Source organism: Sylvia atricapilla, chromosome 1 (assembly GCF_009819655.1).
Source record: "Sylvia atricapilla isolate bSylAtr1 chromosome 1, bSylAtr1.pri, whole genome shotgun sequence".
Lineage (NCBI taxonomy): Eukaryota > Metazoa > Chordata > Aves > Passeriformes > Sylviidae > Sylvia > Sylvia atricapilla.
The window spans coordinates 94,177,451-94,200,570 of record NC_089140.1 but is presented as its reverse complement, the minus strand read 5'-3'; the positions used below and the strand labels follow the sequence as shown (position 1 = coordinate 94,200,570).

General features: G+C 42.0%; 1 long non-coding RNA gene across 1 annotated transcript; it reads right to left on the bottom strand.

The window, feature by feature from the left end:
* Positions 1-14,755: 14,755 nt before the first annotated feature.
* LOC136366912 (uncharacterized) lies at positions 14,756-21,575 on the bottom strand. The gene is made up of 3 exons (XR_010744603.1): positions 21,524-21,575; positions 16,638-16,742; positions 14,756-15,202 (listed from the first exon to the last, which is right to left on the bottom strand). It is a non-coding gene; the product is annotated as an uncharacterized lncRNA (long non-coding RNA).
* Positions 21,576-23,120: the final 1,545 nt, after the last annotated feature.

Below are 23,120 nucleotides of genomic sequence, written 5' to 3'. Positions count from 1 at the left end.
GGAAATAAACAGGACACGACAGAAGCCAGGACTGGGCTCTGTGCTACCTTCTGCACCTCGGGATTTCAAGCAGCGTGTGCAGAAGTTGCACAGGAGCTGTGCAGAGGCTGACTTTGAAAGTCCAGCTGCGAATTTAAAGTGATATGAGCTCCAGCTTAATGAAACTGTATTTTCTCCTTTATGACAGATACTTTACCTTTCCCTTTGTCTGCCCTGTTGCTTGCCCTAAACTCAGCTTGCTCCGAAGGGATGCATCCTCAGTCAGTCAGTCAGTCATTCCCTCAGGCATGGTGAGCTTCTGTTGCTCCATTTTTGGCAAAATACACAGCACAGATTTCTAAATGTCTTGTATCCATTTTATTGCATTTTTTGTGCCTGTGCACAAAACCTTGTGTTTGTTGAGTAAACAGTGGGTAAACATTTTTCATAGAGACTTTTTATTTTTTAATAAACAAAGTAATTTTCTCAAATAGTTCCTTTCTTACCCTGCTTCATAATATTCAGAGGAAATAGATGGTCTGTTTCAACATCAGGGAACTGGAGGGATAAGAATAGAGACAGCAGTGTGGAAGCAATGGGTCCCTCTTCTGCCCATATGGTTCAGGTTTGCATTTTGGCTGGCATGATAATGTGATTGCTGGCAGATCGAATGTTTAGTCTCCAGAGCAAATAGCAGCCAATGAGTTGGGGTGTAATGTACATGTGGAGATGTTCATAATATTCCACACAGGCTGAACCTACAGCAGGAGCGAATTCAGCTGCAGTGAAAACAGAGATGCTGCATGAATCCTTCTGTCAGCACAGCAACGGTATTTCCAGGCTTTTGCGTTTGGGAAGAGGAGGAATGTGCCTCTAGGGATGGAAAACGCCACCAGTCTCGGATTCTCTTGTGGCAGGAATTTCTGACTTGCCACATAGAAGGTGATGTATTCTGATGAGCCTGAAAGTTACATTTCATCACTGCTTTATCACCCGATGAATCATTACAGCAGATGAATGTTAATTGTAGCTAAACAAATGGGCATGTCCTCTCTACCCCCAGACAGCTGCTACTGCTGTAAGACATTAGGCAGAGGGTGCAAAGTGCTTCTGGATGGAAGGGAAGTGCTACCCGTGCCTCTGGAGCTACATATCTGCAGTGTAATGAAATGCCAGGTGTGGAAGAGTGTTGGGATAGGAGCAATTTCCATTTGCTCTGTGGTTTGCATTGCTCTGGGGACATGAACAGTGCAAAGTTTCCTTAAGTGGTTGTTTGCTCACAGACGGGAAGATCTGCATGGGAGCAGAGGTGGCTTAGTCATGCACCACTGCTCTGGTGTCCACGGGGTTGAGAGGGTACCTGGCACTGCTGGATAAGGTGCCACTGGAATGGTGTGAGAGGCTGAACGTAGGCACTAGGCAGAGTGATGCCAGCAACAGTCCTTATCTGGAGGGTTTTTTGTCCCTGGAAAACAAACTGATAGGGCATTTGGGGATGTCTTCTGCTGGCAGTAGTCCCCCTTGGCTGACCTAGAGACAAATGTTCTGCAGCTAAGCCACTGAGGCCTGGGCTTTCTGATAATGACTTGAACGCCTTGAATTCTCCTTCTGCTGTTACAGGGAAAAAGGAAAGTGTATTGGGGCACCCCATTTCACCACTTCCAGTCTCTCCTCACCAGGAGACACCTGCTAGGCAGTAACTTGCAAAGAATGACATTTCCACACCATTGCCAATCCTCTGTCATAAGTTGATCTGTTTTGAGGAATGCAGTTGTTGTGGCAAGAGAGGGAGGTAATCAAGAAACCATATGGGGAGCTAAGATCTCAGACCTGTTCTTCCTGCAGGACATTTTAATATTTGTGAAATTGCATGGCTGCAACAGAAGGAGACAAGTCAAAAAGAAAAGAAAGTGCTAAAAGTTAGGCACAGTTGTGGGTAAAATTTAGCCACCTGAAAGTTAGATACAAGCATCTTGGTGTGTGAGAGCGAGCATCTGTAGCTGGCTTTAAAATGTAACATCTAAGTGCTCATTCTGTAGGGTTGAAAGAGAGCTCTGCCCCTGACAGAGGAACCTTGCCATCAGTGAAATTCCAATGGCAGCAAACACGTAGCACACGGTGTGTCACTCTCAGTACGTGGGGCTGTCTCCACAGGATTCCCCACCTGGAACTGTTTCCTGGAGACTCTGGTTGTGCCATGGGGAGCTGTTCACTGCTTTGGAAGCCTCTTTCCCCCGCCTTGGCTTGTCTGGCAGGTATCTCCTCGGCTCAGCTGCTGATGGCAAGTGAGAGGAGGGGAGCGAGGAGATCCTCACAGACAGTTCAAACGCAGACTAAGAGGCATGTGTTGAAATGTCGTCAAAGTAGCAGGAATTCATTTTATTGAGGAATACATATAATAAAGATAGAACAAAGGGACTGAAATGGTGAACAGATGGGCGGGTGTTCTTCGGTGGCTCAGGAGCTGTGTGAACATGCTGGTTTATGCCCTCCCCCTCTTTATGCCTTTTTTTTTTTTTTTCCCTTGGTTTGGTTTGCTTTAGTTTTGATGCATCAGGGTAGGATGTGAGATGATATGCCAGTATATGTCAGAAACTTGGGGGAAAATAAACCCCCTTTTTCTAACATCAAACTACTGCTATCAATAGGAACAGCAACTGTTCAAAATTTGTTTCAGAGCTGCCAAGAAGTGAACATTCATAGGAGAGAGAGAAAGAGAGAGAGAAGGGAAAAAAATATTTTTCCCTGCTGTTTGCAAGGTGGACACAAATGCAAGCGGTAGGAGGCTGACAACTTGACACATGTCTAATAAATCTAAAGCATGGGAAAAAAGTCAACAATTCACTGTACAAGAAAGCATTACTGGGATAAAAAAGTACAATCCAACAAACCTCTCACTTAAAAATATGTTTATTCCCAAATCGGAACGTATGTATTAGAGCCTCAATTTCTTTTCTCCTCCCCTCCGGATGTTCCTTTCTCTGAATTTCTTTTTTTTCTTTTTTAAACCAGGAGCACATTAAGTCCTGTGCTGTGGAAGCTGAGGTTTGCTGCATTATAAATGAACAAGGTGCAAAAGCCGAGTCCAGTGAGCAGATGTTGGGAGCTCAGCGTGCTGGTGACAAAGGGCTAGAGTGCAAGAAGCTTCCATCGCACGTCTGTTCTTCAGCACAGAGCAGGCAAGGTTTTAATTTGACAAGTTGGTTGGATGCAGGGAATTCACAGATCTCGGTGAAAGCCAAACAGATTTGGCCACCTACTGCATGGCCACATTCAGCTGAAAGGGTAGCAGTTGTGGAAATGTCTCCTGCTCCAGCCGCCAGACACCACGCACACCATGGGGAGCCTGGAGGAGGCTTGTTTACCACAGGCGGCAAATTCCTTTAAAAGGGAAGAAGGGGGGAAAAAAGAGGTGGGAGAGGAAAAAAAAATCATGCTACTGTTATCAAAATAATTAGGCATTTTTACTTCAGGTTGCTGGTGGTTTATTTTTTAAAACTCTTCATCCTCTTGTTTTTTAATCGTTGGTATGTTATGAAATGCAAGAATGAAAATGAATGCCAAAACTAATGGAAATTTTCCTACAAGCCTCATGTAAACAGAAACATCAGCATTAAAGTTATGAATCTTAATTTGTGCCACTGAGCTAAAATTTGTATCTTACTGCATTAAAGGAATATAGACATACAGCACTGTGTAGTGTCTATGTGCAGTAGAGAAAACTGACATGGTCTCTCCAATTTATGGGGAAATTGACATAATTTTGCAAAAAAAAAAAAAAAAAGAAAAAAGAAAAACCACTTGTGAACTGGATTTTGCATAATGGGATTAATTTGGTTGACTGTCACATCAACTGTGCTGCAGAATGCAAGTTAATCACAACATCGGTCTGATTTAAAAGAAGAACGAAAAAAAAGGAAAAGGAAAAAAGAAAAAAAAGAAAGGTATTTTCTTCCTCTTTTCCATTATTGTTTCATTATAAGATGCCCTTTTTCCTTTTTTTCTTTTCTGGGGTAGCTCTGGCAAACAAGGCTCTTGTACATTTGCAATGGCCACTTCAATAGTCTTTTCTTCCCTTCCCCATGTACTCTTCACAGTAAAGCAGGGGAAAAAAAATGTCAGTAGCTTTTGCAATCCATGCAAAACTGCTTCCACAGCATGGCACAACTGTATATGTTTGATCTACACTTAGGCTGATCAACAGAGCCAAAACAACTTTAAATATTTTGGCATACGGACCTCACTTTCTGCCTTTTCTTCCACTTACCACCCTCCCTGTGAAAGCCACATCCAGCATTGGGCTCTCCACTGAACCAGCCCCACCAAACCCTTTTCCCCTCTCTGTCCCCACTTGTGGCAGCAGCATCCCCATTCCTCTGACAGCTCTGCATAAGTTCAGAGAGAAAAGCAAGCAGATGTCAGTTATTTTGCGGCTAATTTCTGTCCGTCTTTACAGAGGTATGGGATGAAGGAATTAAATCAACCTTCTTACAGGCTCTCACATTGTATTCTTGGCAAAGGTACTGAAAACAGAGACAGCACATGTACATGACACATCACTTAAGTCCTCTGGTTTCTATGGTTGCAGTAGATTTTGCTTTCAGGGGGCATCCTAGGAAGGAGATAATGCCGCGCAGCGCTTTGGGCACGGTGTGGTTGAAGAATTAGCTCTGGGAATTGATCGTACCGTGATAGCAGTGACAGAGAACAAGGAGTCGGGGCTGCCGGGATGCCAGAGCAACTTGTGCTTCCAGGGGACGGTGTCGTGTCAGCGATTCCTGAAGGCCCTGGTGCCACACTGCAGCCGGTGACTGTTCCTCCATCCCTGCCTCCCTCGCCACCAGCGCGCTCCTCCACCCAGTGCAGCGCGCTGACTAGGTTAAACAATTACACTACACTAATTGGCCTGTGTCGGTCCTGATGAGAAAGTAAACAAATACTGCAGAGAAAAGCTGAGACAAATTGCATCTAATTAAATTGATGAAAAAAAAAAAGAAAAAGTGACAATATTTTTCCACAGGAAAAAAAAAAAAAAAGGCAAATTATGACATGACAAATATCACATGCTTGCAGCTATGTACCCCACCTGCTGAATTTCACACCTTTGCTCGGACGTGGCTGTGCAAAGCAGGGGAGAACAGAAGTGCCTTGTGTCTCCATTAGTTCCCAAACTGCTGGGATTCCTCACAGGTTGGATGTTGCTGTTTGCACACAGTGAGGTTGGCTGCCACCATTTAGCCATTCCACTGACACGGCTTGTGTGTGTGCCAGCATATATGTGTGTGTGCCAGCATATATGTGTGTGTGCGTGTGCATGCGTGTGTGTGTGTGTGTGTGTGTGTGTTCTGACCAGGGTGGGCTGACAGGAACACCTCAGTCCGTGAAAAGAATTCCCTCTTCCCTCTTTGCTCACAGGCTAGTTTGCCCATTCCCAGGGCATGAGTTTCCTGATGGCTTCTCATCACCCACCAAATTCCCTTTTTTGTGACAGCCACCATCTTGGCTAATCGTGGAAGTAGAAATCCCTGACCTCAGAGCTGAAATCATAAAGCACGACATCTTGTATGAAAGAACAATGCTGTCTATCTGTAAGTGGCTTTCACTTCAATTCTTTTGTGAATCACAGCCACCCCTGACATGAAAGTCTGGGAAGACACAGGTGAGTAGGTGGGAATATTCTAGGTATGGATAAAAATTTTTCTTTTAACTGATCAGAAAAGAAAAAGATGGGATAAATACCACAGTCGAAGGCTCTGCTGTCTCCTTTCTTGCTATCGTCTATGTCAACAGCCTCAGGGAAGGTAAAACCACATAAAGTTACTAGTCCTATATGCACGTCAAGCCAGGGCAGTAACAGGGAAGTGTTACAGGAGACAAGAGCCTCCTTACACCCCTATTAAAATCAAGCCAGAAAATCTTTTAAATCACTTTACTTTGGTGAGTTGGTGAATAGGAGGACATATCCTTGATTCCCCTGGGAAAGGATTATTTAAGCTTGATTACTTAGTAGGATGTTAATAAATATGTAACCTCTCTTTTGGGGGTCATGAACACACAACATGAGAACCAGAAAGCTGAGGCTACTAAAATCTCCTTTCTCTGAATATCAGGGAAATCAGTAAAAAGACGCTGAGTGCAAGATCCAGCCAGCCACAGAAGCAGCTGCAATAGTGGTAGCTACGTATGCAGTATACAGCTGAGCATTTCCACCCTAATCCTCTGTTTTGAGTTGCTCAGAGCTTTCCAGATGCTTTAGTTATCAGGATAAAATGTTCCAGGCCTGGTCTCTGGCAAAATGAATATTTTTAATAGTCCAAGATAAAAGTGGTTCCATTTTTCTTGAGTGGGAGAAAAGTCCAAGGATCAAGGAAACTGATTTTTTAAATTTTTTTTTTCCTAATAGCTCGTCTGCTAAGATCTCTGAGAGACCAGATTTGAAGACTGGCATGAAGCAGCCCTTGCTGAGAGGGTCACTAGGGATCAGAACACATTGCAGCTATTGACCAGTGTGTAACAGGGAAATTTCTCTGTGATCCAAAAAGGGTTATGAGTCCTTGGAAATTATCCAACAGACTTATGCAGTTTATTTAGGAAAGCTGATCCTCCCACTCTCGCCTCACACATACACAGTTTCTTCCAGTAATATTGGGAGCAAACGTATTCCTTGTTCGTGACTAATTTAGCTATACAGAGATCCCAACAGAAATTAGCAAGATGAACCAGACGACCCCTTGAGATCCTCTCTAGCCTATTTTCCTATTGTCTAGTCCATTTACACATCTGATTCATACCCTAAGTCCCATATAAACTTCACATCACTTGTGTAAATCTGTTTTTCAAAGTCCACTGATGAGCCACACCACATAATAATATTACAGAATTGTGTTTGGTGCTTTCCCCTGTGGTCCTTCAGGTTGGTGCATGCTGAGCAGCCCACACTATGCAACACGTATATGTTTAATGTGTTGAAACTGCAGTAAATTCAGGGTGTGGTGTAACCTGTGTTACACTGTGTAATACTTACACAGCTTGTAGAAGACTCACTGTGCCCTGTGATGGCTGTGAGTTGCCCTCAACATAAGGGACATGTTCATGTTGCCGTAATTTGGCTCTGTTCTGCAAGGCAGACACAGGAACTGGAGGAAGTGTTGCCCCTCTTCCAGGCAGACAGTGTATTCTACATGAAATTTTGGCAATGGTGACAATGATCTGGTTACTCACACTGTGGACAGGAGCAAGCTAGAATAAAGCTGCTGCCCCTGGCTCTGTTGTTCCTTCTGTGCCTACATTGCCTCTGTGAACATGTAATAGATCAGTCAGAGCAGAAATACACATGGCTTTAAGGGTGCAGTTGTGAGGGTTTCACACAAGTTCAGACAACCTGGGTGGTAATTAGTGCTCTTCATACTTAGGTTCACACTGAACCTTCCCCAGCTGAAATCATGGGAGTGTTGCACCAAATTCAGCAGTGGCCTTAGCAATCCAGGTCAACTGAAAATGTAGCATAATAGTAACATACACATCATAACAGAAAAATCAGGGGAAGAAATACAAATAGTGGAGGGTATGAAACTAGCATGTCCATTTTAAAGGTGACTAGCTGAGTCACAGAGAGACAAGAGTCCAAATTCCCAAAGGCAGGCAGGCAGGTAACTGAGGAGAGAGTGCTTGCCCAAATTGGACAGGAAGTCAATAACAGGGCTTAACTTTGATCTCCTGACTTGCAATCATCTTATGATGCAACTATAAAACCAAGCCTTTCCCCAGGGCTTCTCAGAAAAGGTGAGCTATTTCTGCCCCTTAGCAGACACTTGTGCAGTTCACCTGGCTGGACATCGGAGAGCTTCAGCACCTGCAGCATCCCTCAGCCCATGGGATGGGGCAAGGAGGGCTCCACAGGAGCATTGCATCCCAGATTCACTTTGTGGATGACTTCTGTGCAAATAACTGACTGACTTGTTGCTAGGGAACAGTTGGGAGGCATGCTTTTGATCTCCCATATGCTTACTACTAATAAATAAACAAATAACAATAATTACAACAAACCCCAAGCCTGTTGTATCTCCAAGATTAATTAATGATGAAATACAGCTGAAATTCTGCAAAAGAAGGCAGCAAGGTGGGTTAGATTTCATATTTTCCTGCTGTGTATGGAAATGATGGTTGAAATTAACATTTTTTTTTTCCGTCTTAAATTTTACCTTAGCTGGATCAGGTTAGTGGGAGGAGTGGGGGAGTATTCCCTTCACAGACAGAGGATGAGAAGGCAGACAGTAAATCTCCCCATGCCAGTTTTACATGCATCCAGTTTTTCCTGCCTAGTACAGTTAAGTTTTTTAGATACTTTGCTTGCATTTCTAATTCAGTTATTCTTCTGAAATTTATTCAAAGGATTTATGCTTATGAAATTATAATATAATGCTGCCTATATGCCAATGAGCTGCAGGCAAAGAAAATAATTTTCTTCAATTTACAGTTATGAGGCTGGAAGAAAATGATGCCTTCTTATCACCTCTTTTTCTTTGTATGCCTCGGTATTTTTTTAAGTCTTCAGAAGGCAGGAGCTGATGATGAATTCTTAAGCAGATCACACTGATAATTGTATTTCAGAACTGTCAACTCTGTGAAGACTGTCCACGGAGGTGTCTCAGTTCACTTGAGCTATTTGTGTCACTGCTTCTCCAGGAACTCAGCCCTCAATAAAACCCAAATCACTGGGGATATTGTTAAGTCTTCTGAAAGGATTATTAGATCGAAGGAAAATTTATGGATGACACTTTGTAACAATTAATCAGGAACAGTTGATGAAGTTAAGTTGGTTCTTTATTCTTGAACAGAAAAAAAAAATGCAGCCCCTGTACAAATTGTCAAATGGCCTATTTTGTCACTCGTTTTGATTAATGGACTATTTGGAGTCCCCAAAAAGTCCTAGTACAAATAAAAAAGAATCATAAATATTGAATAAGCTCACAGCATGGTTAACCTTGACTATGTTTTGGAACATTCTTGGAGAAAACTTTGCTATTCAGAAAATAAATTGCTAAGGGGATTAAAAAAAAATAAAAAAAAAATCAGAGATTTTGGAAAATGTCACCTACCCAACCTTGTCATCCTGATTAGGCTGTCATGATAAATTAGCTTTCGTTAGCTTTGCAATCAGGTCAGAAACTGCTGGTACAGTATTGCATTTTGCAAGTGGGGCTACACCTGGTCCACCAGAGGGGCACAGGATGGCAAGGAAAATACTTCTGCTCTTGGTGCTTTGTATGTCAGGCAGTGCTGGAACTGCTAACAGGCTATTATCCTTTTGTACTGTAATTTATGGAAATGGAGCCCAAGGAGTCTTGAGAGCATGGGAGTCATGGTGCCATAAGGTTGTTTCTGAAAGGCTGGGCGAAAGATGTCCAGTGATCTGTGTATATGCAAATGACAAGACCAAAGCTTCAGCTGCAGAGAACACACACACACACACATGTTCATGCGTATTCAGGACACGCAGTTTCCATCTTTTCCTCCTGCTCCTCTGTCTCTCTACTTGCAACTCTGGCGCCCTCCTTCCCCCCAGAGCTCCCCCCCATTGCTTGATGCAGCTGTTTAGTCCTGACAGGTCTGACCAGCCATTTTTGCTAACCTCTGATAGCATCTAGGTCAGCGTGATCCCAAACTGGCTTGCTTTTGTTCTTGGTTAACAAGAAATACAATGCTATTAGTTTAGGCTGGGATTCCACAAAGCTCTTAAACTCCACGTGCTTCACTCCAAGAATGCAAGCAATTCCACTCTTCTCCTTCAGCAGGGCACTTAGGTGCCTGCTTTAAGTTAGGCACATATGAGACACGCTGGGGCTGAATCAGGCCCTCGCTGGGGAGAAATAGTGCTACTTTTAAATTTTGTTTAGTTGGCCCATTTTTCCAGCATGTGTTATATGCCAGCTCACTACCTCATCTCAGATGGCATACATGCAATAATGTACTTGAAAGCAAGGCTCAGGAAGTGGGAGAGATTGAGAAATCTGTGCAACTATTTCCAATAGCCGTACAATAATAAATGCTCATCAGATTTTACTAAATGTCTGAATGTAACACAGGAATTCAAACAGGGGAATTGCTTTTTGTCTCATCACTTTCCATTTGGAGCTATAAATATGACTTTACAAATCATTTTTATCCCCACAGTTCTCCATGATCACAGGTAGTCCTCTGCCTCCCACTGAAGAATAGCACTGCAGGAACAGAGAGGGCTGGGCTAGAGGTGGCACATGGTGCTTTGGACACCTGCCTGAGGAAACCAAGGTGCTGGCTCAAATTGCTGCCTTCCATAGCCATTGGGTCAGTGGAGGGCAAAGGAAAATGCTATTCTCAGAAAGGTCTGCTTCAGGAAATTAGGGACAGGAAAGTTGCAGAGATGGTTTTGTCCATTTTCATACTTGTACTTCAAACTGGTCGTGCAGCATGTGGGAAAGAGCAGGGAAGCACCAAGTTTTCAAAGGCCCTGGGTATTTCTTTAGGATAGACAACAGAAAGACTTTTATAAAGTACTTTCATAATTATACAATACTATGGCCTGTGGTTAAAAAAATCCCATGGACATTACCAGTCTCAGCTGGACTGGGGTGAGGCAGGAATTTTGTGGGGAAGACGACAGAGAGCTTCTGCTGAGGAGGGTGCAGATCAGCCAGCAGGCAGGATTTCCCTCAGTGCTCTGCTTGGCCACGCCACCTCCCTGGAATAAACACTCTGCTGAAGACACCTTCTTGCAGTTTTCTCAGCAAGGTGCAAAGCCAAGATCCTGGAAATGATAAGGATGGGAAGGGAGGGTGCCAAGAGGATGGAGCCAGGCTCTTCTCAGTGGTGCCAAGCAATAGGACAAAAGGCAATGGACAAAATTACAGAACCACAATGTTTTTAGGGTTGAAATAGATCTCTGGAGATCATCTAGACCAACCTCTCTGCCACAGCAATATCATCTGGAACAGGTTACACCAAAGTGTGTGCAGGTGTGTTTAGAATGTCTCCAGAGAGGGAGACTCCATGACCTCTCCAGGTAGCCTGTTTCAGTGCTCTGCCACCCTCAATGTAGAGTGGTTCTTCCTCATGTTGAGGTGAAGCTTCTTGTGTTTTAGTTTATGGTCACTGCTCCTCATCCTGACACTGGCCACCACTGAAAGGAGTCTGGTACCATCCTCTTTGTACCCACTTTGGAGATATTTACGTGCATTAATGAGATCCCCCCTTCAGTCTTCTCTTCAAGTGACTAAAGAGCTCCAGCTCCCTCAGTCTCTCCTCTTAAGAGAGATACTCCGGACCCCAAATCACCTTTGTGGCCCTCCTCTGGACCCTCTCCAGTAGCTCCTTGTCTTTTTTGTCTTGAGGATTCTAGAACTGGACACAGCACTCCAGATGCAGCCTCACTAGGGCCCAGTAGAGGGTGAGGATCACCTCCCTTGACTTGCTGGCCAAACTCTTTGCAATGCATTCCATGATCTCACTCAAGGAATCCCTGGCCACAGGGACACATTGCCAGCTCATGTCAACTTGTCACCTACCAGGACTCCCAGGCCCTTCTTTACATGCAGATGACCATGTATTGGAACAGGTTGCCTAGAGAGGGTGTGAAATCTCCCTCACTGGAGATATTCAAAAACCACCTGGACTCCATCCTGTGCAATGTAGTCTGGGGGACCCTCCTTGAGCAGGGAGGTTGGATCAGAGCAGGAGGTTGGACCTACTGTGGTCCTTTCCAACCTTACCCTTTCTGTGATTCTGTGAATTTTCACAGGAGCTGGGTGACAATTCTGGTTAAATTCCACTCCTGGTAATTGCACTCTACCTGAAAGAATTCCTGCTGCTGATTCACCTGTGAAAGCCACAGTGGTCCTAGGCAGAGCCACCCAGGATTGCCACAACAGGCTGCATAACTGGTTTTGGGATCGGGCTCTTTCTTGCTGAATTGTAGGGACTCTTGCTGATGTGTTTTGTGTGGGATTTAGACATTTACTAGGTCAGGGAGACTGAGTGAACTGAACAGACTGTTCAGCTCAGTTGTTGGCCTGGTCACAGGAGAGAGAAGAAACTTGTGCTCCATTTCCTGAGTCAGTTGAGTCTCTGTAGCACATCTAGGACCCGGAGCATTCTCTGGATAGTGAATAATACCTTCTGTGTCAAATGTAGGCACTAAGAGTGCTTAGATCATAATCTGTTTTCTCCTGTAGGTGTTCAGATGTAAAGTTTTAGGTACTTTAAGGCAGTAGCAACAGAGTGGGAAATTGTGAATAAAATTCTGTGCTAACAGGACTCAGGCTGCAGAGCAGTGCCTCTACTCTTTGTGCAAGAGATCCTACAAAATAAGGTCATGCACAAGAAAGCACTGCAGCTAGAGAGAAAGAAAGGCTTTCAGGTGTAGCTATTATGATGGCCAGTCAAGAACATGGTGTCTGAGTTCTCTTGTTACATTTAATTTATGGTAAGCAGAACAGCTTCAAAAAGAGGCATCCCTATTCAAAACAGCCCCTATGTTTTTGTGGTTAGGACCCTCCTAAAAAACTGTGCATTCGAATCTCTTAGAAGAAATGTATTTATTCCCTGCTTGGATCTCAGGTAGGTGCTCAGAGCACTTCTTTTTCAGGCCTACCAGACTGGGTCCTCCATGGTACAAGGGAGGGGTACCTTGCACATGAATGTTAGCATGGCTCAAAGGTAGACCAGGCATATTAATACCATTGCAGCACCTGATGGTAGGAGTGCGTCTTGCACAAAAGGACACATACATGGAGAACTTGTTGCCTGGAGAACCTTACCATTGCTGGAAGAAATGCAGACCTGGTGCCTCCTTGATACTTTGCTGGTGAGCAGAGGTTTGGAGATGTCAGAATTGGTGATTTTTCATTACCTATCCATGGCATGCTTGAGTAAATACTGCAAAGAGTCCTCCAACATGTGAACTCATAGGAAGGGTTTTCTTTGTAGCTCCTTTGGAGCAGACCAAAATGCTTTTCTTTCTAAAATAAACTGTTCCTAGTGTCTTTTGTAAAGCTGGCAAAAGAATAAGATCACCCTCAGTCCACATTTTCTTCCAACTTTTCCAAACAGACATTAAAATAAAACGCCCTTTCTAAACATTAGGTAGGATTTTTCCTTTGATGATTCTGTGCTCCCAAAAGACAGCTCAAATCAAAGAAACATGAGGAAAGGTTCAGCCATTTGAAGGGTGCAGATTTCATTGTTATTGTTTGCCAGTGAAAGAACATTGCATAAGAAAACATGTATACTAAATAACGCTAATTGCATTATAAAGAGCACCAGGCATCCTATAAAAACTTGTTGCCTAAATGTGTCTGTAACAATTTATCAGCAAATGATCTTCATGCAAAAGAGCCAAAGCAATTAGCTGCGGGCTGGCTGAGCTCTGCACTCCTTTCACATGCTGTGTAGTAAAACAGACCACCAAAAAATGATAAAAATAAAAATCCTGTATAACTCAAAATGCCAGGTCAGTGGTTAGCTGTTTCACTAGGGTCTTTACTGTGTTAATTTGCCATGTTTTAGAAAGCATGTTACACATTATTTATTTTTTTACCTTCGCTTCTTTCACTGTCCCTGCCATGGTTTGGCTACACGCACCTAAGAGTAAACCCCCTGCAGAAGAATTAGCATTGGCTAGAACTGAATCAGCGAGTAAGTTTCACATGAAAGTCGGCATACTTATTCTACAGGTTAAGGCTGATTTCTATTTATTTATTTATATTTTTAAGCTTCTTTGACCAACGGGTAAGTAAAAACCTTACTATGATAATGGAATAACATTAACTTAGCCTGCCTGTTTCAGTTTTGTTTTAAGTTAGTGCTTTCATTTAATCTAACTCTTATACCTCCATCTAATTCTGAAGGTATCAAGAGAAGAATAAATGGCAGGTATAGGGTATTCTCCCTTTTTAGAGGTGTTGTAATTTTATACAGTAAGATAATACCTGTGGATCAAGCCACTCTGAGCTTTGGATGACTGCAGACTGGGAGCATTGTGAAAATGTGAGTACAGATTTGCTTATACTTCTTTCCAAGAAAATGTATGTAAGTTATAGTGGTTGCTTTGTGTTTTTATAGGCTGGAACTCTGTTATTCATGGGATGTGGAGTATAACGTTGATTTTGTGTTCTGACTCTTCCATTTTCCTGTAAATGCAGAGAGAGGAGAAAGCAATTTGGCTCTTGCTCTTCACAGATGGGAAGATATGGTCTTTGATCTTAATGCTAAAACTAGTAATCAAATGTTGGTTTCCTGGCTTTTAATGTGTGAATGAGTTGAAAGATGCTCTCAACTAGGCTAACAAGCCATGTGTAGTGGGTGAATGATGCTTTGTGTAGCTCATTCTCGACACATTTATGATATAAAACAAATGTATGAAGGTCTTTTGATCCGTGAGCTAAGGCTGCCTATGTTGACAGAGACAAGGCAGGAGTATCTGGAGATTTTGTGAAGTACCCACCTGCACTGTTGTCTCCCTGCCCCTACCCTGTTATTGATTATATTTCTGTTTGTTATGCAGAGTGCTTTCTGCTAGAATAGTGTTAATATTCACTTTATGTGTGCTTCACTTTTACACCTCCCCTGAGTGGAATTAGCATGGTGAAATCTCTTTAGACCTAGGGTGTCTACACTTGGGACTGGGAAAGGACATGGCAGCTCTTTTGGCCATGCAGCTGCACAAAACCTGCTTGTTTCCTCTTTATCAATGAACGGCACCGAGTGCTCAAGGAATTCAACAGCTGTATTTTGCTTGGAATTATATGTGAAGGAGGATCCTCCTTCTTGTCATTTTATTTATCATTAACAGCCATTTTAATTTCTTCCCAGCGGCAATTATACTGATATCACCACAACTAAATCAGAAATGACACTGTGGTGGTTATGTTATGTTGACTGAGCATCACCTAATTTTTAAGTGGCATTCTTGCCCCATCATTGTGATTATTTCCCTTTCTAATAAGTAATATAAGAAAAGATCTACATAATAGGAAAACATACATATTAATATATTCCATGACAAACATGTTAACTTCACATATTAATCATGGTAAATAGAAGTCATGTTTTACATTTTTCATCTTCAGTACATTGTTCTCTTGACAGCTTGCTTTCCCTCTGGTTCTATTCTTTCCAGTCCTGGTGTACATTCCACTGCCTCTGGTCACCCTGTTAGTTGCAGAGGGAGAAGGCAGGTCACATCCGCCTGGTTAAAAGGAAAAAAAGGAAAAAACAATGTTACTGGGTAATGTAATATTGCTGCTCCTCTCACTGCATTCATGCCTGCATGAAGGGACGGATACGTGCAACAAACATAGCTGTGTGATAATGAGATTGTTGGTGGAAAGTCATCTTGAAAAGACAAGGAGCAATTAAGCTTGCTTACTTATACGAGTTAGAATGACAAGATGCCAGTGCTGGTCCCACTCATCCATATAACAGAGTTCTTCTTCCCTGTTTAGCTGTACTGGGAGAAGCATTTCCACTGCCATGACTCCACCATAAAGCAATCTGCCTTCCTCCCTTTCATACACCATTCATTCTCACACTTGCATCACTGTCCTGATTTCAACTGAGTGCCTGCTAGAATGCACCTGTATTATAATAATTTAGGAATTCAATGCAAAGCCTTCATATAACTGAGTATTTATTTGTACTGGTGTACTCTCTCGTCCAATTTTAATTGAATACTTAAAGATGTCAGTGGGGAGATGTGCAGGTTGCTCACAAATGCTTAATAATGCAATGTGTGGAGCCAACAAATAATGCACCTTCCTTCTGCTATCTTGAAGATTTAGATAGGATATCTTGGATGCTATTGACAAGGAGAGAAGTGTGGAACAATTGGAACATATGATAGTGTTAGATAACAATAGCTATCCTTTTGCATCTTGAATTGAATGATGAAGCCATCAATTAGAGAAATAGCCCTCTGAGTATATATCATTGACAAGAAGAATACCAGTACATTTCATTTCTGGATGGAGATCTCAGTCATCTGTAATTCAGAAAGGCAGTGAATAGTATATACATTCAAACTAATTCTATTACTGTGAAAATCAGAAATCTTTTGCCCAAGTTTTTTTTTTTGTTTGGTTTAGGTTTTTTTTTTAGCTACAAGACTCTTCCAGTCACTGAAGGTATTTTTACTTTATGTTAATAACTTAACAGTGCTTTCTCATTTAGTATTAAGATGCTATTCTTCTTCACAGTAAGCATGTTTAGTGGACACTTTCAGGGCTTAAAGGAGCATGAGGAGTCGTTCTTTCTAGCTGCTGTCTGGTCTCTTAATTAATCTTACACACAGGCACGGGGATCCATTCACACCTTATGAACTCAGTTAAGAGTCCCTCTCCACAACAAGGAGCAGAGCCGGCACACACTCTATGCCATAGCCTCTATTTTCAAGCCAAATTCTCTCATGTTCTTCTTGTAATGTCTGATAATTTTACCTTCTGTACCTCCCAGCTTTGGGTGGGTTTGTTTTGTCGTTGGGATTTCTTTATTTTTTAAATAATCATTAGTATTGTTTTTAGTGGAAAAGCAACAGAAAGAGTCAAAGAGATGGAAGCTGCACTATAATAAGTAATGAATTCCCAACTTTTACAGTTCCCATTATCAATTTCATTTCTTTTACTTACATTCTGAAGTGAGTAAATATCCCATGGTCAGGGCCAATTTTTTTTCTTGGATTTTTACATAGGTACCAAAATGTACAGCAGCAGCATTAGACAGTGAAAATGGCTCTGCAGGAGAATAATGAAAAAAATATGATGAAAGTGTAATTAACAGTGTTTGACTAACTATAAAATATAATTAAAGGAATGAAAATAAGTATTCATGACTATTATCTATCTATCTATCTATCTATCTATCTACCTATTTTTTTTTCTTGAGGATTTTTCAACATGGACTTCTTTGTGTGAAATCAGCGTTATGATCTAAATGCTTAGGTCCTCTTCACGTTTGTTTGCTTTTATGCAGAAGGTCATTATATTAAAAAATAGATCCTACCAGGCATGCCAGTGGTTGTTGCAGTGAAGAATTTCTAGAGCCTTAGGGGATAAAAAAGAGTCGCTGCCTTTCCCAGAAGCATCTGAAAGAACTAATGAAGTTTGGTGGATCTCAAATGTATTGACAATATATGGCCCAATGAGCGTAAGGAAAAGCTCATGTCTTTCAGGAAAACAGCAGGTAAAAGAAATTGCTGTAGCTTTCCTCCTTCTAAATCTAATCAAATGAAACCACCTACAGGCCAATATGCTTCTTGAGTGCACTTTGCCCTGGAAATAGCGTTGTATTATCACCCAAGACCTAAATAATGCAATAAAAGAAAATACTTGTTGTCTTCTTAATGAGCTATTGTTAAGGCATCTTTCACTCCTATTTCTTTTCATAGCCTGATGCAAAGAGCAGCATCCAGTGGTCGAGAGCGTATTTTGAGCGCTGCTAGGAAAGTACAAATGAGAAAACAGGTTTAATTACACTGCTTACTGCATCTAGAGGTCCATGTGGTTTGACCAGCTGTGTTAGGACACCCTGTAATTTGGAGGAATTCTCTGTGCACTGGCACCATAAATGTACTGCTATCAAAAGGATGGTTAATAATCTAAAGTTGGCTGTTAACATTGCTGGAGCTGGTGTCTATAATTTCAGTGAGTGACCTGAATGACTCTGCAATGAAAGACTGAAATGTCACTCTCCTCCTTTACTTTGTTTGCCTTGAGCAAAGACTGCTCCAGATTGTGTACATCCACCGAGGTCCAAATGATGAAAGGGCAGTGCGTAAGTGTAGATTCAAGGCTCAGCTAAATCTCCCTGCTCTGGCAGAATAGTAGGGAACATGAGGAAGAGGGCACGGGTGAAAAATAGGACGATCTCCTCTGGAGCAGCTTCCACCGTGGCTATCTTTTCCCATCTCTGAGCAAAGTGAGCCTGGCTATAGGGGCCTGGCTCTCCCTTGCTCTCTTAGCTGCCAGCCACAAGTAAATCAGACCTGATGCCTGTGGCTAAAGGCAAAGCAAATGGTTTCCATTACCCAGGTATTTATTTTGCACCTGCTGCTGTGACATCTGTATAATAACAGTTACATATGACAAAACGTAGTCTGACCTGACTTGGAGTATTTCATTGCTTTTTTTCATCGTGCTGAGTGAGCAAGCAAGCAGAGGACTCATATTCTTCATGGGAGGTAGAACTGTAGAATCATTTAGGTTGGAAAAGATCTTTAAGATCATCACGGTGCCACAGACCATCCAACTGAGACACCTGTGGAGTGGCTAGTGCAAAGACCTTTGCTGTCAGAAATCTTAAACCCTTGTTTCCAATGTGCCTCATTGGTACAGCTCAGTTGCAGTAAAGCAATAAAATACTATCAGTAAATTTCAGAAAGTTCAGTATTTGCATTTCATTTGGAAACCTATGACATTTTGGCATATTTTCACTGGAAGGCCAGAGCAAGGCTGATTGAAGATCAGTGTCGGCATTAAAATACGCAAGGTATGGAGAGAGAGCTGGTGTGCTTCAGAGCAAACCAGGGCAGAACCAGGGCAACCCTGGGACAGAGAATAGGACTCTTAGGGTTGGTGGGGGTTTTTTAAGTACAGTGTTTAACGAAGAGATTAATTCACCCATAACACTCTGAAAGTATATTTTCTTGGAGTGAGACAAGTTCTTAGAGCAAATATGCTTGTTTTCAGAGCTTAGTTCATATTTCCTGATGTACAAGTTCAGGACTGGGGATTGTTCAACCTTCCCACTTACAGTGTGGCAGATAGGAAAGCACTGGAACAGCACCATTCTCTATTTTCCCTGGTACAGTATGGCTAGCTTTCAAGGATCAAGGAACTTTTCCATCATTTGGATAAGCATGGATGTCAGTTGTACCCTGGCAAAATTATGATGAGAAGTTCCAAAAAAAATCTAAGCCTGAGTGACCATTCCCCTCCAGCTATCTTGAAGGCACTATCAAGATTTTGTTTACTGAAAATGCTAAAAGGTACTGCTGCCATTTATATATGACTGGTAAAGTTCTGACTATTTCTGGAAGCAAAGAAATAATTGCTTTCACCTTCCCACCTTGCATTGTCTGTAATTAGATGAAAATGTGACATAATGCCAGGAATATAGAAGAAAATAATCTAGAAAGCAAAGACATTGCTATTAGTGCTCACTGCAGTATACTTGTGAAGCAACTCTGTTAGATTTAGGACTGTATCTGATTTACATGCAGGGGAGAAAGCCTGAACTCATCTGAGGTGAAGCACAGACTTTGGCTTCTCTCCAGTCACCCGAACACATCACTATCAACATACTTTTCTTGCCCCCACTAGATACAATCCTTGTCCCTACAGCATCTTTTGTCTACAGCCCACCACTCATCTTACAGGGTTCTAGTTCATACCATGTGACCCAATGCTGAAATGTTTTGTATTGCTACAATTTCAAGTTCATTGAAAAGGAGGCATATTTTGCTCTTTCCTCTTTTCGCCATGATGTGTGTTTTGTGACTGCTGAACACGGCAGCTTTTCACAAACAAGAAAAGAAGAAATGCCAAAGAAGTTGCCTCATCACATTAACAGAATGAGAGACACTGCAAATTAAATCACACAGGTGGAGAAAGACCTTGGTGGGTTGTTTTGTTCTTTTTCCCGTGTAGGTAGAAAAGATATCGCATATTGTAAAGAAAAAAAATGTCAGTTTCTGAGGTAAAATGTAAACTGGATATCTTTGTCATAAATCTGCTCAAATTTTGTTGCAGAGCATATAGGCAGAACTCTGTGCTTTCTTAGGTTTGCATATATTACCAGACAACTTGATCTACCCCCCTCTGAAAAGAGAGAAAAGCCTAAAACACTTTCAGCAGCCTCCCTTTCTATTATTATTTTCACCCTTTATTTTCTGTTGGGAGCAGGGAGGCAAGCTGTGGAAAGAGGGAGAAGGGATGGAAAAAGGAGATATCAAGTAAGTCAAGATTGTGATTTACAGGAGTGAGGGGAAAAGCTGTTTTTTTGAATTAGGATGGAGAATAATCTGTCCCTCACAGTCCAATTCATTTAGAGAATGCCCGGGAACAGGAGGGTTGTCTTTCTAGCAGTTCCTCCAGAGCAAAGTTTGCTTTGCCCCCACTCACCATCTGAGAGCTCAGAGCTTGCAAAGCCGCTCCCACTGCCACCACAGCTCTTACAACATCATTGACTGCAAACACTGAACTGAATTTTCCAAGACTTTGGGAGTTATCTGGAGGCCCTGGGAAATTTCACTACAACTTGAGGTTAGGCAGGTCTGTGGGTTAAAACTGTTTTTTCCAGCAGCATGAACACGCACACAGAAACAAGAGCCAGGTTCTCCTCAGAGACTGTTTTTACACTGTTTCAAGAGCGTTATTCTTGTTCCTCATTTACATTCCCAGGAGAGGAAACCAACTCAATATCTCTCTTATTTGTAGGCACTTGTGATAGCAGATTGAGGTTTCCCAGCTCAGTAAGAAGTCAAATGATCCAGTAACTGACTCTGCATCTCGATTACTGAGGACACAGGAAAAATAATGTATTTTATCCACTTTCATCTTGCTGCTCTCGCCCCACCCTATGCAGGGAGGAAAGGTATATTATGCTACTTATATGCAGGGGTTATTTTCGAAGTAACATGACCCAAGGAGAACACCTCATTAGGGCTTCAATGAGGGATTACACACAAGTGTCAAGGGGCAAATAAGCCAGGCGTTTTCAGCATTATTCTTGTTTAATGTTATGAAATGGCTTTCAAAACTCTGGATGCAAATAAAAGTTTCCAACAGGCTGCCAGGAACAGTCATGCCAATAATGCCATGCCAATGTGAATGAAGTTGGAGAGTTTTTCTTTGTAGCAATCAGACATGCCACACAATGGATTTCCCTTTCTTGAGTGGTTGAAATCACTTGGCTGGCAGCCTCGTGCCTCCCAGCTCACCTGAGGCATGCTGTAATCAGCCAGAACCGCACTGCATGTCATGCCTTACTGCTTCCAGAAAATATACAAATTTCCTTCCCTTCTATTCCCTTTGTGAATGACTCCCTTAGGGGTACGGTTCTAAGACAGCACACAAGAAGCCTTTGCACAGATCCTCGTAACGCATAATGAGATTTGTGTGCCTACTTGCTTTCTCTGAAAATGAACCCTAGAACAGCAGAAGTGACTTGGTCTGGCACTTTCTCGGTCCTTTTGACCTCCCTCTTGTGACAGAGAAAGATTTCCCCCTCCTTCTCTTACAGAAAGCCTGGGGGCTAGGTTTTTATGATGTGCTGTCTGGTCTTGCAGTAAACAGAAACATTTCTTGAGGTTTTTAGAGTCATCAGCTCCAGTTCTAAAGAAAGATACAGTTGTTCAACACTTCATGGGATAAACTCGTCCTAAGAGTACAGGTGCAATGAGTCTGCATGTCCTATGACAGAAGGTTTGAATGCAGAGTTTTTACTTCAAAATGACATCAGAAAACACTGTAAGTCCTAGAGAGGTAACTGCTTACGACAAGTAGAAAAGTCTCACCTGCAGAATAGGTGCCAAGAGCTCATGCTCTTTCCAAGCCTTTTTTTTTTTTGGTGTGGTTTTTTTTTTGTGGTTTTTTGTTGTTGTTGTTGTTGTTGTTGTTGTTGTTGTTTTGTTTTGGTTTTGGTTTTGGTTTTTTTGTTATTACTGCACCCTGAAGTATTCAGTGAAGTGGCTCAGTGAGAATTCCCCTACAAAGATTCATGTAAGCTTCTTGTACACTGCCCATTGTTAATGTTTTTTTGTATGACCTACAAAAAAAGTCAGAGAAAGAACATGCTATAAACCACCACCAAAACCTCTGGGCTGTTGTGGATTGTGGGAAAGGTTTCTTGCAGCCTGCCAGGATCCATGCTGAGTGCCTGGGGAGTTAAAAACTACTCTTGTCCTGCGATAAGGGCTTTACATGAAGCAGGGTCTGCTGGAGGCACAGCAACTTACAACTTCTGTTGAACCAGCACTGCCAAAATGCCCCCTATAACCAGCATCAATGGAAGTGATGTCAAAAATGCTCCTGCCCTATAACTTAAGTAAAGAATGTGACTTTAATGGGGAAATATACATTGGAAAGTATAACTGAGATCAAGGTATTGTGTGTCCAGGCCATGTACACAGAATTCTGTTGTTTCTCACTGAGAACCAGCAGGCTGTACCTCACAGTTTCTTGGGTTTTGCCTTGGGCCTGGTCTAGATGTACTTCTGCACTAGTAAAACACAGCAAGTGCAGTAAGTGTTTACCCCCTCTGACGTTACCATTTCATCTGGTCTAATAAGATCCAGCTTTTTTTTATGTGTGTAGCTGTGCCTGTGAGAGGCAGGAAGAACACACCAGCTGGGGAGGAAAAAGGAAAAAGAAAAAAGAAAATACTCCCGGGTACCTACCCAAGGAGTTAATGCATTGGGGCATATGTGAAGGAGTTAAAACACTACGCAGGTACAGATCCTGTGGCAATTACAAATGTTATTGAAATAAAAACCAGAAACAGGAAGCCAAAAAACAGGTCCCTAAGGCAGGCATCTGTCTTAAATGATATCATTTGTCAAGTTTCCAGCATTTTGTGGTTGTGAACACAAAAAGAAGTTCTGTGTTACACTAAGGACATTACATACTCATTAGTTGGAATGTTCCTGAAGTACATAATACAGGATTTTCATTTAATAAGAAGCAGCTACTTGCAACTGCATTGCACATAAAATAAATTCTGGGCACGCTAATTGCCATTCAAGGATGTTCTACCTAATTTTTGACAGGTTTTTTCTTCCCCTCCCCCCTTAGACTACACTGTAAAAATTGTAAGCAGATTCTGTTAGTGAAGTTTTAAAATCTTTGGAGAATATTTTCTTATTTCTGAAATCTGAATTTCTTCAGTCATGAGTTTAGGTTTTCATTCAAGGTTTTAATGCAGATATTAAAGAACAAAAGGGAAAAAAAGTTACCTACAGGAATATTGCAGCAAGAACTGAAGCAGCAAGAAGGCAAAATACATACACATACATACACGTGCTTGTTTCTTGGTACAATAACCCTCCAAGTCATCTCCCTGCGTCTCAAAGAACAAACCTAGCTTTAATTAATTGATTTAGTTCCTCTATCTGA